Here is a 14109-nt window from a genome sequence, read left to right as displayed (position 1 = left end):
ATGTTCGGCAGGAGAAATTTTGAAATGAATCCTTGAATTTTAAGAAGCTAGGTCAACCAGCAAATCGTGCATCTCAGATGCAACCTGCATCTGAAAATAGGTATTAAAACTACAGCAACCTGGGAAAAAAAGGTGAGGTCGAATTTCCCAAGGCAGCCTTTGTGACATGCCTTGAGTGAAAGAGAGTGGCCGACCAAGGGCCCTGCCCTTTGACTGCTGGTGTCTGCAGCCTCCAGCTGCTTCCCCGAGAGTTTCCATGGACTACAGAGACAGTAAGCTTTCTCGCTTACCCTGCCGTTGGGGATGCTAAGCATTTCGTCCCTTACAGCCTGGACCCTGAGGACAATGAACCGAGGGACTGACTCATGAGAGGCGGTCCTGTTCGGGCCAGAGGCAGAGCAACAACTGGCGCATTTGGGGAGAACTTGTCTGCCTCTAGGGGAAAGTGTCTGCATGCTGAGAAAATAAAATACGTCTTCCCTTTGTTCACCTCCTCCTCTCTACCACAGGCAGCTGGACTTCCCGCAATTCATGCATCAGCTTCCTGGCCACTTTAAGACTGTTTCCTTGGTTAAAACCTTCCTCACAGTTGGCATCGCCTCCCCTCAAATCGAGTGTCCCACTGGAAGCGCTCTGGCGGTATCCTTCCCAGATGCCCACACTGCTGTATAAAACATCACCAGGCCTCACGAAATGTTTATCTAATGACCAAGTTACCAGATTATCACAATCTGTATCTACCACCACAGTATTCCCTCTGGGAGTTACTAAAGGATTAGTTTCTCCCAGCCCAACCAACAGTCTTCGGGAATCAACCATCCTATGACTAATTCATTCATTTTACCATCATATGTCTATTGGGGGCCTACTGGTGCCCAGGCACCTTATGAGATTCTCTAGATACAGCAGGGAATAAAACAGACGAGCTTGGGGAGCTGGCAGTGGGTGATACCCGGGGTCAACAAACTTTCTGTGAAGAGCCAGAGAGTAAATAGCTAAGGCTTTTGCAGGCCACATGTGGTCTCTGTAGCATATTTTTCTTTGCTGGTTTTTGTTTTATAACCTTTAGAGAGGCAGCAGGGATGCATGTGGGTGTGGGCACAGCCTGGGACAGGCCAGGAGTGCTGTTCAGGGCATGAGGCTGAGACCCAGGGAGGGGAACTGTCTTACCTGGAAGGGTCTTCATGAGTACTAACCAAAAGAAAGCAGAAAGGGCATGACAAGCAAGTGTAGTGGTATCGGGGGGAGGCGGGGACACGTGGCGTACAGAAAGCTCCCTTGGGTAGCCCCCCCAGCTCCAGTCTGACGTCAGTGGGCCCAGGCATGTCCCGTGTAGGAGGGGCAGCCTCTCCAAGGGATGTGTGAGCTTCGCGCCCCTCCTCTAGAGGAATCGTGCCCCGGGAGGAATAATAAGGTTGAATGTTATTTTAAATGAATTTGTTTTCAATCTATTTCGGCTGTCTAGGGAAAAACCTTTTACATGCACGTCATTTGATTCCTTTTTCCTTCATGTCCATTATCCTCATAATGGGCTTTTAACGCATTAACGCGGCCCTGTTTGCTGAACGCTGATTCACACTGGTCAAATCAATAAATAGCAAAAGCATAAAAATACACCAAAAAGACACTGACCTGGAATATAAGTGGGAAATTTGGGGTCCTCCTTCCTTAAAAGCGGACGCTGCATTCCGCTATCCTGCCTCACTCATCAGGATGAGTGTCACGGAAATGCCTGTATTTCCCCAATTTCAATTCCCAAGTGCCCATGGAACCATCAGAACTAAACTTTGCAGCAAAGAGGAAGCCGCTCTGCCTGCCGCTGGCATTTAATCTCAGCCTTCCCATCTGCGTTCCTATCTAGCTGTGTGTTGTGGCTGAAACATTAGCTTTTTTCTAAATGTATTTATGATGAAGGCAGAAACTTCAAAATGCAGGTTTCTATGCTGAGTTTTTTAAGGATCAAAGGAAGCTAAGAAGTGAAAACTTTCACCACCTACACCCATGTTCATGCACGTGAGATCTGCATCTGTGACCTCCATGGCCCATTCTGTAGCACCAACCGAAGGAAAGGAAACAAAATGGCTTTTCAAATTGTGACCCACTAACTGCTGTTGAAGGCTGAGCATGTTTCCTGATTCTAACAAGAAGGAAGATTTGCCACCACACAATGGTGGCAGGGAAGGGAACATGCTTTGGGTTCGATTAACGAAGATCTAAATAATCCAGAGCTTCTCCCTTGCCCACTTCTGTCCCACCTTAACCTACACCAATGGAGAAGTTTCCAGTGATCTAGTGTGGGAGATTCCCCCCTGTGCTCCAGGGAACACCAGGGCTCAGAAATGCAATTAAGTGTTTCAGGAAGACCACATTCTTTGCTTAGAATGACTGCGTTACTCCATTAATCTCTCGGATGCTCCAAAGTGCACCCGCCTTCAAGCTTTGAGAAGTCCTGCAGCAAACTTTTGTTTGAAGTTTACTTTTGTTTTACTTGGTGTTTCCTATGCTTGTTTAACTAAGAAAAGTTTAAAATTCTTTTAAGAATATTTTAATCAAAACGCGAATTCACACTGTGCAACACAAAGAAAGCATTTAACCGGAGTATCATTTTTGGAAAATTCACCCTATTAGAAATTGAACTGGGTTTTCACATTTTGGCAAATGTTTTCACATTCCACCAAAACCCTATCACCCTCCTAAACAGACTGTGTCCCTGTGGGGTGTCCTGCGACCTCCCCATGGAGCTTGAGGTCTATAGAGCAAAACAGGAGCATTATTCATCCATAATTAGATACTCAGTAACTGGGTGTGAAAAAGAAAAGTAGCAATTCAGGATCCACTTTTGTTGCAAATGATGCAAACCTAGATCAAGCTAGTTTAATAAAATGGGTATTTATGGAAAGGATACTTAGAGGAAAGCTCACAGCTCTGGACATGCCGAACAGCTGGGTCTCAGGAATTAGGGGAATCGCAAGTGTAAGGAGGTGTTCAAGGGCTGAAACATCATCTGACCTCTGAGTCCCCTTCCTCTACGGCGGCTCCTTTCTTCTTCCCCTTTCTGCATGTGGGCTTTATCCTCCCAAATGGCCAATTCCCACAGCTTTACAATTAGAGAGGAAAGGTGGCCACCACCTTAAGGAACCCAGGTGAAGAACTCGGATTGGCATGGCTTGTGGCCTGGGTCTGCTCTGCTCAGGCCACCCGGATCTCGTGCCTGCTCCTGAGTCTGGGTCCTGGGATTAGCAGCCCTCGTAAGAACCACATAGGTGGTCATGAGGGCTGAAATGGCTCCCTACAGAGAAAGGGGAGCTGTATTTTGAAGAAGGGGAAGGTGTGCAGGGCTGAGATACCACGCACGTCTGCTGCGGATGGGAAGGAAGGATGTTGGTTCTGGGGAAGGAGCCCTGCCCAATCCGCCCCTCCCCTCACGCTCTCTGAACCCAGCCAAACCGCAGCTACGTCACGGGGAACACGGCAGCCTGCTCAGCTCACGGCTGCCGTTGCATATTCTGTATGTAACCTGGGTCTGCTGCTCCCAGGATGAAAGCACGTGGGGCTAATTGCTCATTTAGCAAGTCCGTTACCTTCTTGGTGATTCTGTGCCCAATCTGTTCATTCTGTTGCTTATGTCTTTTTATAAGTGGAGGGAAATTGTGTTATCACAGGAGAAATGAGCTCTCTTATTTCTTGAGAAATTCTCCCATGCTTAGACAAAGGGGATTTACGTTTATCCCTTCCCCTTTGTGATACCTCATTCTAAATGATGTATTAATCGTGTTTTGATTACACAAACCAATTAAAGATGTTTCAAAGGTTCCGTTCATTTAATTAAATCTTTGGTAGGACTTCGTATTTATTTAGACTGTCCGTGTTGACTGTTAACAAAGTGCATGTGTGTCATAAAAACACCTATTTCCATCACTGCGTTCCTTACAAAGTCGTCTTTTATCTACCATGAATCTGTGCAAAGTTACCTCCAGCCATCAATCTGCCCACCTGTCTCTCAGTTTATCTGTCCACCTACCTAGTTTTTTATCTGATGGCTGTTCCTGAATGCACTCCTATAATCAATGCTTGTTGAGATACTGTGATCGTCCGGAGGTAGAAGGTGGTGACCACATCTCAGGGTTCTTCTACTCGAGGGATGTGAGGGGATCTGGACTCAGTGTCCCCAAGCTGCCTCGCATTTTAGATTGATCACAAGTGGGGACACCCTAGCAGCAGGGAAGACCCACAATTCAGATGTGTATCAATGTGCACTGGGAATCATTCCCTAAGTCCCTGAAATGAAGACTATTAGCCAGTTCGGGCTTCTCTGCCCAGAGCATTGACCACAATCACGCACAGACACTCCTCAGCCTCAAGGTATGCAGGATGTTTCTGCACGACCAGCCCTTCTCGCCAATTACTGGTATATCTCTCCCACCTCAGCTTCCTGTGTTGGCAGCACAGAATAGGGAAAGAAAGGTTGGGTTCTAGGGTGAAGGAGCTCTTGAGGAAGTATTTTTAAAAATAAAACACTGTTCTCAGGCACACAAGCCCCCCATTGAATCTGCTGAGGCCTAGAGAACCGAGCGTGTTCTTATCATTCAGCCCATCCTCAGCTCACGCTCCTCACCAAACTCCCCCGGCGCCCTCCAGCATGGTTGCTTTTTCGTTGGTTTTTAAATATTGATTCCTTGATGAAAAATCTGTGATTTTTTTCAAACAGTCAGAATAGAACTACGACCCATAGTTACAATATATGTAGCTCATCCATGTATTTTTCAAAGTTCTATTTCTTTTCAACAGCTGCATTTTTCTTCCACATGAAACAAACACTTGGTATCCAATAGAGCCTATTTTTAAGATGAAGCCGTTTATTCCAGTGTCTGGGCATTATTTTCTTCTACCTTCAGGATGAAAACCCAATATTCAGTAGCAAACGTTCAAGGGCATCTCCTATATGGCACACATTGCTGTGCAAAGTGTTGGGGACCCTGGGTAAGAGTCACTACAGTGCCAGAAAGAGCAGTGGTGAGGTAAGTACAGGCTGCTGAGAACCAGAGGACTGTCACCCAACTCTGGTGATCAGGGAAGGCTTCCCAGAGGAGGTAACTCCTTGCTGAGGTTTAAAGAGTGAGTAAGAGTTGGCCGGGGAAATGGGATGCAGGCAGAAGGGAGAGGCATGAGGATGTCTGGAGGCTGAGTGGTGCAGGGAGGAGGTAAGGCTTCCAAGCAGAAAGACAGTCTGAAAAATTAAAACACAAGAGAGACACTGGACCTAGAAAGAAGCTGGAGGGTCCTAGTGGGAATGCGGCGAGAGAGAGACAGGGCCATTGCTGGGAGGGCTTGGAAGCCATCTCATCTTGCGGCAGCCCTTCCCGCGGGGCTTGCTCCCCCCGGCTGTTTATAGGGAACAGCCTGGAGGGGGGAGGAGGGCAGGGGGAGAAGGAGGACAGGGGGCAGGGCAGCTGGCCGGGCCCCTGGCGCAGCACCCAGCAGTCTGCTCAGGGCAGAGACACTGGGGCTGGATGGCGGAGTCAGGACGTGGAAGTGTGGCGCGCGGTGACCGGCTGGAGGGAGGAGGGGGGAGAGAAGCACGTGGGACCCCAGGTGCCAAGGGGGGCGCCGCCATGCACAGAGAAGGCGGCATCCCCGAGTGGAGACCCTCTGGAGTGCACCTGGGAAAGGTGAGTGTGCGTAGTCCCCCACTAGACTGCGCCGGACAGGGCGGGCCGGGTCATGCTGGGCCGACAGGGGGCACGCCCCGCAGTGGCTCCCTCGGCCTCTGCCCTTCCGCAGCCGCCTCTGGCTCCGCCCCACGTGGTCCTCACTCTGGAGACCCGGGCTGACAAGGCAGCCTCCGCCCAGAACACCGGCCATCTAGCAGAGGACACAAACACACGCGCTGGCTCTTAAATGACTCACTTCGCATTTACTCACACTGTATCACCAACACAAATCCCCTGGATTACTGGAGTTAAGAGGCCAGACAGGTACAAATCTCTCCCTGGGAGCGTCACTAGAAGATGCGAAGGGACAGTTATCCGATCCAGGACACCTGGGAGAAGTGCTAGAAACCCATTCCCAGTGCCAACTGAAAAAAGCAAATATAGCTTTGCTCCTTCATTTCCAAGTTGGTGGATCTCCTATGGGTGCCAGCGTGTGGGGATGCTGCCTTAAAAGGAGCAAATGGGGGTGGGGGTGGGGGTGGAAAGGACCACAGACAGCTGAGTTCTGTCCTAATCTGTGCGGCCATGTGCAAGTCCGTTGCCCATTTGGATTTGAATTTCCCCTTCTGCCAAATGAGGGTGTTTGATATAGATGCTCTTTAAAGGTCCCTTTCGGGTCTAAGGTTCCATGGTTCTGCCCTGCACTGTACCCCTGGAGTCTGAGCATCTGATTCCCAAGCCCTTTACTTCGTAAGGGTGTCTTTCATTGCTATGTGGTTGGCACTGCACCAGTCAAGACTCAAAAGGGGGCCCCAGGGCTGGGTGATTTGTGAGATGTAAGTTCTGCTCCTAAATCATCCCTGCTCTGCAAGGGCCTGCCTTCTCTGCCTGCCCACTGCCGTGCCTCAGAAACTACGCCACTGTGCATGACCTACTTCCCAGCCCCTCCCCGATGGAAGGACCCTGGGTGCACTTGGGACAGCTTGTCACCTCGTGCAGCCGTGAGGAGGTTGGCATGTGGGCGTTTGGGCCATCCTCCTCCAATCCCACACTGTCCTGCTTACTCAACCCCCCTTCACCTGGCTGATTTAAGGGCCGCGACTGCCACTGTCCCCCTGCCCCCCCTTCCGCTTTAGTGTCTGTCCCTGGATGTTCATCTAGTAAACGATGATGCATTCCAGTTCCTAGGGGCCGATCCTATCCAGATATAACCAGCTGAAAATAAGGATTTTTGCATCCAAGGTTGACCCAACATGAGTACCCACCTAGTACCAAAGCCTGTGGAATTAAAAATGAACATTTCACACACAAAAATCATCCTGATGCAGAAAGAGCTGAGATGAGAAATTCAAGGAGGCACTGGATAGGAAGACAGCGGCAGAGATGGGGATCCTCCCCTGAGAAGCCTCCCAAGTTAGCCTTAATACCCACTCTGCAGAATGCAATTCCGCTTCATCGGCTTAAGGCAATGACCCTACCCTGGTTTCCCTGAGCCTTGGTTTCTGGGTTATGGGAGTCACTGATGTCCCCAACTAAGCTACGCCAGGTTTCTGACCTACAGAAACTGTGAGATAATAAATGTGCAAAATGGGGAGAGTAGCATTTATCTCACAGGATTCTTTCAAGAATAAAAAGGATAATTCATGGAAATTCTTAGTATATTATCTCAATATCTGGTTCATAATAAGAACTCAATAAACAAGGGCTGATGCTACCATTGATACTGTTATTACCGCTCCTATCTGGCCACTGCTGTGGACACATCACGCTGCCCCTAAAAGCCTATTGTGGAGAGTGGCGAGAGCACAGTGATGACAAGGGTCAGCTCTCGAGTCAGTTCCTGGTCTTGCTGATCGTTAGCTGCGTGCTCTTGGCGCGAGCGTAGCTGCCTGGTGTGAGTGCCTGTCCTCTGACTCTGCCCCTCACAATCTGGTATTTTCTGGACTTTACAGTCGTTGGGAAATGTTGCTTGGAAAGATACCAAATAACTGTTTCCACTATTTGTTAAAATAATTAAGCCTCTATTACCGAGGTAATTGTGGGGAAATGAAAAATACCTGTGTAAATATTTGGATAGTAATCATGAAAATGTAAAGTAGCTCTGATATGCAGTGGTATCTGGAAGGTGAGGAGAGAGACGACCCTTCAGTCAGCAAGCGGATTGGATCTCAGAGTACTTGGAAGCCTGTCAGGCTTGGTGTTTCTCCCTGTCTGGCCTCCCAGGCCCTAACGCAAGAGCAAGATACTATGTTTTAATCTAGACTATTTTCTTAGCCACACTCCTTACTTTACTGGTGAAGCAGGATTCAGAAGATTCCAGGAAATAAATACACATCTGTTTTATTGGGAGTAAATGTGCTAATGATTGAGTTCGGATAGAAAATTCCATTTTTTGTTAAGGTTTGCTCAAAATTAACATGGTTTTCCACGTGCAACATAGAGCCTCTCCCCAGGAGCTGGCTTCCAAGGGAAAATAGTTAATTTTTTCAGCAGCTATCGAAAGCAAGAGCCAGGCTGGTATAAAATGTGCATGCTTCTGGCTTCCCGGTTCCCTCTGCACAAAAGGCAGAGCATCAATGGGATAAAATAATAACTATTCAATTGGTCATTCCCCTATGACTGTAAGCTATTTGGAGCTCAGTCACGCTTACAAAAGTTGATATTGACTATGTGTAGAAATATCTGGAATGAGATGCTTTGCCACTGACATCTTTCATTCATAATTACTGCAAAGCCGGCCTGCCCAGGCCGAGTCAATGGTCAGTCAATATTCCCATTATAAGCCAGAACAGGGTGAATGGCTAGGGCAGAAACACAAAGCAGACATATACTCAATGGGGCCCATGGGCGCAGACATCCGAGGTGGCCAGAGGGGTCCGCAGGAGCCATTGAGCTCAGGGGGAGGGCAGGCACAGTTTGACGCCTTTCTGCAGTCTGTGTTCCATGCCATTGGAAATTAAGACTCCTCACTGTGACACCAAGTATGGGAACACCTTCTGTAAGATGTAAACTTCTGTAGAGCAGTGATTCTTCTCTGAAGAAAGAAGGCGCCGACCTATTGCAGGTACTTCGCATGCGGTGGCGCTGGTTACTGCTTCCTGGAAAGAAAACATTCCACTTTGGCCCTGGAGCTGACACCCTGCTCTGTAATGGAGAGGATCTGATGATGGTGGGTTATCATGAACTGGCTTATGGGTGCTAGAGAATCTTTGGCTTTCGGTAAGTTACTGGTGTAGGATTTGTTTGCATTGTAATCTGATTTAAAATTTCTACTTGGCCAGCATGAAGCCATTCTAAGCCTTAATTCTGAATTTTCCCATGAGCCCTATAAGTTGGGCAATGTTAGGTGGGTGTTGTGCATACTTGGCACATGCTACTGAGGGGAATTTTCTTTTAAATCATCATATTTTAAAATTCATCTACTGCAAGTAGCTAAATAAGGACTCCCAAGTTTTGGTCTGTTGCATGTTTCTCATTCCCAATGCTGCCCAGAAAATCCTTTTAGACCCCATTTTTCTTGGTCATGATGAATGTCACTACCTGAATATAATCAATGTAATTTTCCTGCCACCCTAGTATACCAGCCCAGGAGTAAGTCTTAATGTACTGCTAATTCAGTGTGCTAACTCTTAATTAGCAAAAATCCTGGTCTCAAAGAGCTGATACTGAAAGCTCAGCAAACTTTTATCCAAATTTCAGACACCACTGCACACATGTATACACACATGCACACAGATGTGTGCATGCACACCTTCATCTCTCCATCCAATACATTTTGGAAATGCAGTACATGAATATTTGCTTTAAATACATTAGAGGTAAGCTTAAATGGTGCCACATCATGCAGCTTATCTAAGAAATTAATAGACTTGGAGATGAACACATAGCTGAAAAAATACTCAGAAAAGGCCCACAGAGCTTTTCAAGTTCAAAGAGACTTCGGGAAGCTCCAAGTGAAATTCTCTCTCTGTAACGATGGAGTCAATGGAGTATTCTATAAAAAAATATTCTCTCATTTAATCCTCGTAATGACCTCTAACAATGGTCTCTATTAATCCTTTTTGCTGCTGAGGAATCCAGGGCTCAGAGAAACTCATTCATTCACCCATCCATCCATCCACCCAATATCTGAGTGCCTATGACAGGAAAGCTCTCTCCTAGAGAATGGGGATGCAGTGGTGACAAAACTGACATAGCTACTTTCCTCATAGGAGTTTACATTGCAGAGAGATTAAATAACTTGTCCAAAGTTAATTCCCTCAACAGGGAGTTAATTCCAAGTCATGATTGCAGGATTTCTGAGCCTTGTTCTAAGCCAAAATACTCCATGCTGCCCTTTGTGACAAGGAGGACCTATAACCTCTCACCTAGCATTTAATGTTTGCTTCCCTTAAAGGCTTGGAGTGACAAACAGCAAGTAATTTTCAATGGCAATCTATGGCAGTTACTGCTAGTTGCCTATTCAGTATCTGTTCTCCCTTCTTTCCTTACTATCAGAACCATAGCTTTGCTTACTGCAGCCAATGTTCCAAAAAGAGACAATCTCCCAGGTTCCCTTGTACCAAGAATGCTCATGTGACTGGATTCTGGCCAATGACATGTAAGAGGAAGTCCACTGGCTAGGGCTTCCAGAAAAGTTTTGTTTCTCTGATGGAAAAAGGACTGGCCCACATCTTCTGCCTTTTACTTTTTTCTCTTCTTTCTATTGGAGTATGGGCATGATTCCTGAAGGGGCAGGGGAATTTTTTGACTGTGAAAATTGGAGTCATTTGCTAAGGGTGGCAGAGTAGGAAAATGCAAGGAGCTTGAGTTTATCCTATAGCCATATGAGGGCTAGGGTGCTACTTATATATGAGAAAAAACACCACCATTTGGTTAAGCCATTGAGATTGGACATTTGTACATATAACTGATTATACTAGCATTGTTAAACAAACACAAAATATACTATTGATAAATTCAGTATTGAGAATCACCACCTCTATACTACTGTCACCATTTCCTGAGTACTTTACAAGATGCTATGCTAAGTTTTATTGCATTGTATCATTTATTCCTCACAGGAAACTTATGAGTGAGGTATTTTACCCCATTTTATAGTTGATAAAACTGAGGCTCGGGATGGTTAATCAACTTGTCCAAGGTCACTCAGGTAGAATACAGTGAAACTCACAGTCAAACCTGCCACCGAAGCTAACCCTTACACACCCGATTTGCTCATGTGTCCACCTTTATGAAACCACATAAAGCAACCATTGCTGGTATTTGAAAAATACTATTATATAGATATTTAGTACAATAATGATCCTGAGAGTGAAAAGTAAGATGAATCTACATTTCTATTATATATGTACTTGCTATTTCAATAAAACGTCCTAACATTATTCAAGCTTAACAATTTCCAATGTGTATCCTTCCTGTTTGTAACCTCAAACAAGGTGACAAAGTATGAAAAACATACTTCCAAGCTTGTGCATATCCAAAATAAAAATAAAGCCTATTTGCCCATCATCATCTTATCTAATGGTGACATTTGAAGTTACTAATAGCCTAGTCACAAAGCTCTCTCTCCCCTGGACTTGCTTTGACCACATCAGCGTGGAGACTGGAATTGGGAGACATCATAAAGGACAAGGTTTTTATACGCGTCAACATCAGTATGGCTGTGAGGTGAGAAAGACTTGGGGTGGCTACCACCTGGCTTATTCCGCATGCCTCTGCTGCTCTTTCTCTCTGCCTCGATGTCTTCCTTCTCAGCGGCCAACATGTCCCCCAGGTCCCCAAGTGCTAAGTCTAGCTTTTTCTTTCTCCTTTGTCAGATAATCGGCTATTAGTATTTAGGGGGAAAATTTTTCTCTTTGAATCTATCTGATATTTAATCAGAGTATTAGATTATTTTTCCCATCTTGTTCAGGACTAAATCTGTATTTTACATACAGGCACACACCCATGTACACACACACCTCCTCAGTAATGGCCCACTCGGTCTGCACGCCATCTATCCCATGCTTGGTTCAGCTTTTAGGCCTTTGGCAAATATCTGGGTCTCCTGCCTGAAAATACGAAAGGTCTGTTACAATGTCCTTTCAGTTCTGCTAAGATATGTGTTCATAGCACCAAACTGAAATGTTTCGCTGTCCAAAACACTGGGAGGATTGTGGTCATTTTTCCCATCCATCTCCCTCCTCACATACAATTCCAAATTAAATCGATAGCACAGCATAAATTAAGTACAAGTTTATCTCTGATTTTTCTGATTACAATCACTTTCATTCTTTTGAAATACCACATTTAAATAGAAATGTCTATGTGTACATATATACAAATTATACATGTATATCTGTGTTCTGCTGGCACCATAAGCCCATTGCTCAAACTGTCAGTCTGCCAACTGACTGGGTACTCAGACCCTTATGCTGGGGCAATTTCTCTTCATTTCATACATGAGGGAAAAGCTTGACTTTCAAGTTACTGGGCCCTAAACAGAGGAAAACATGAAAATGAGAGAGGAAGAGACCCTCCCAGAGAGTACACCATTTTAATAATATGGAGGGAATAGGAATCGGTCCCTAAAATATTGTTACATCCAACCAAAAGGCACCCCTGCTGTCGGTCTGTATATGGGAGGAATATTACACTTTCAATTCACATGTCGGTTTAATGCATCCTTGAAAAGCCTGTCTATGTTTCCCATCCATATTACTACATGACGGGTCTATATAATCATCTTGCCCAATCCATATGCAATTAAGTACTTAAATACATGAGTTCTAATTGATGGATGGTGTACATGAAGAAATGAGGTTCATGCTTTCAACTTTCTGATTCCAAATATTAAGACCAAACTTGAACAATTTAAATCATATGTTGCCCATAATCAAGATGAATAGTATTTTCTAACTGTAATTTTTTGCATTTCTGGTAAATTAGAGAATTATAGAAAAATATGAAGAAGTGGCATTCACCCATATTTCTCTGACTCAAAACTTATTAATTTGATATATCTGCTTTGTCTGTGTACATATGGTTAAAACAAGTTAGATGTGAACATGTCCTTTTTAAAAGAATTTTTAGAATAGCTCTTCTACCATCTACAGTCTTATGTCCACTCATCTCCTTTCAATTTTTCTCTCCCTCTCTCCAAAAATGTACCACCTATAATCATTTTTGTTTGTAGTCTTACAGTCCTTTTAAAAATGCTTCTACATTTATCTATGTCCATAGGTATGTACAGTATTGGTTTTGTGTTTTCAAGTTCAGATTTAACTCAGAACTTTAGTCTTCAAAGAACTCTTAAGAAAAGTGCTTTTATCCAAATTCCAGACACCACTGCACACATGTATACACACATGCACACAGACATGTGCATGCACACCTTCATCTCTCCATCCAATACATTTTGGAAATGCAGTACATGAATATTTGCTTTAAATACATTAGAGGTAAGCTTAAATGGTGCCACATCATGCAGCTTATCTAAGAAATTAATAGACTTGGAGATGAACACATAGCTGAAAAAATACTCAGAAAAGGCCCACAGAGCTTTTCAAGTTCAAAGAGACTTCAGGAAGCTCCAAGTGAAATTCTCTCTCTGTAACGATGGAGTCAACGGAGTATTCTATAAAAAATATTCTCTCATTTAATACTCGTAATGACCTCTAATGATGGTCTCTATTAATCCTTTTTGCTGCCGAGGAATCCAGGGCTCAGAGAAACTCATTCATTCACCCATCCATCCATCCACCCAATATCTGAGTGCCTATGACAGGAAAGCTCTCTCCTAGAGAATGGGGATGTAGTGGTGACAAAACTGACATAGCTACTTTCCTCATAGGAGTTTACATTGCAGAGAGATTAAATAACTTGTCCAAAGTTAGTTCCCTCAACAGGGAGTTAATTCCAAGTCATGACTGCAGGATTTCTGAGCCTTGTTCTAAGCCAAAATACTCCATCTCAATAAATGCAGGAAAAGTACCTTTTATGATACTTATTATTTAATTAACTAAAAACAGCTTTCTGCAAACTAGAAAGAAAAATGACCTTCTTTAACCTAAAAAGAGAAATGAACAAGAATCCTAGAGTGAAATAACATGATCAAAACTGAAACATCAGAATGCCGCCCAAAGCCAGGAACAAGCAGCTGCCCACCTCCCCCCGCCACCTTATCTGTCTGGGAATTAGAGTCAAGCCAGGGTAGTAAAACATGAAAAGTAAGTCAATGGCATATGGGTTGGGAAGAAAGAAATTTTACCATAATTCATATACTATGTGATTTTATCTTCATGAAAATCCAAAAGAATCTACAGACACAGAATAGTTTGGCAAATCTTCTGGATATAAGTTGAGTACATAAGAATTAATTTAAAATGCTATTTTTAAAATGCCATTTTTAATGATAATCCAAATGACAATATATCAAGAAAAAAAATTAACCAAAAATGTGTAATAATTTTGTGGA

General features: G+C 44.5%; 1 long non-coding RNA gene across 1 annotated transcript in view; it reads right to left on the bottom strand.

Moving 5' to 3' along the window:
- The window catches only part of LOC140848310 (uncharacterized), a 290563-nt gene that overhangs the window by 189537 nt on the left and 86917 nt on the right, over positions 1-14109 (bottom strand). The window lies entirely within an intron of this gene.

Source organism: Manis javanica, chromosome 3 (genome assembly GCF_040802235.1).
Source record: "Manis javanica isolate MJ-LG chromosome 3, MJ_LKY, whole genome shotgun sequence".
Classification (NCBI taxonomy): domain Eukaryota; kingdom Metazoa; phylum Chordata; class Mammalia; order Pholidota; family Manidae; genus Manis; species Manis javanica.
The sequence above is the reverse complement of the archived record's forward strand: the minus strand, read 5'-3'. Positions and strand labels throughout refer to the sequence as shown.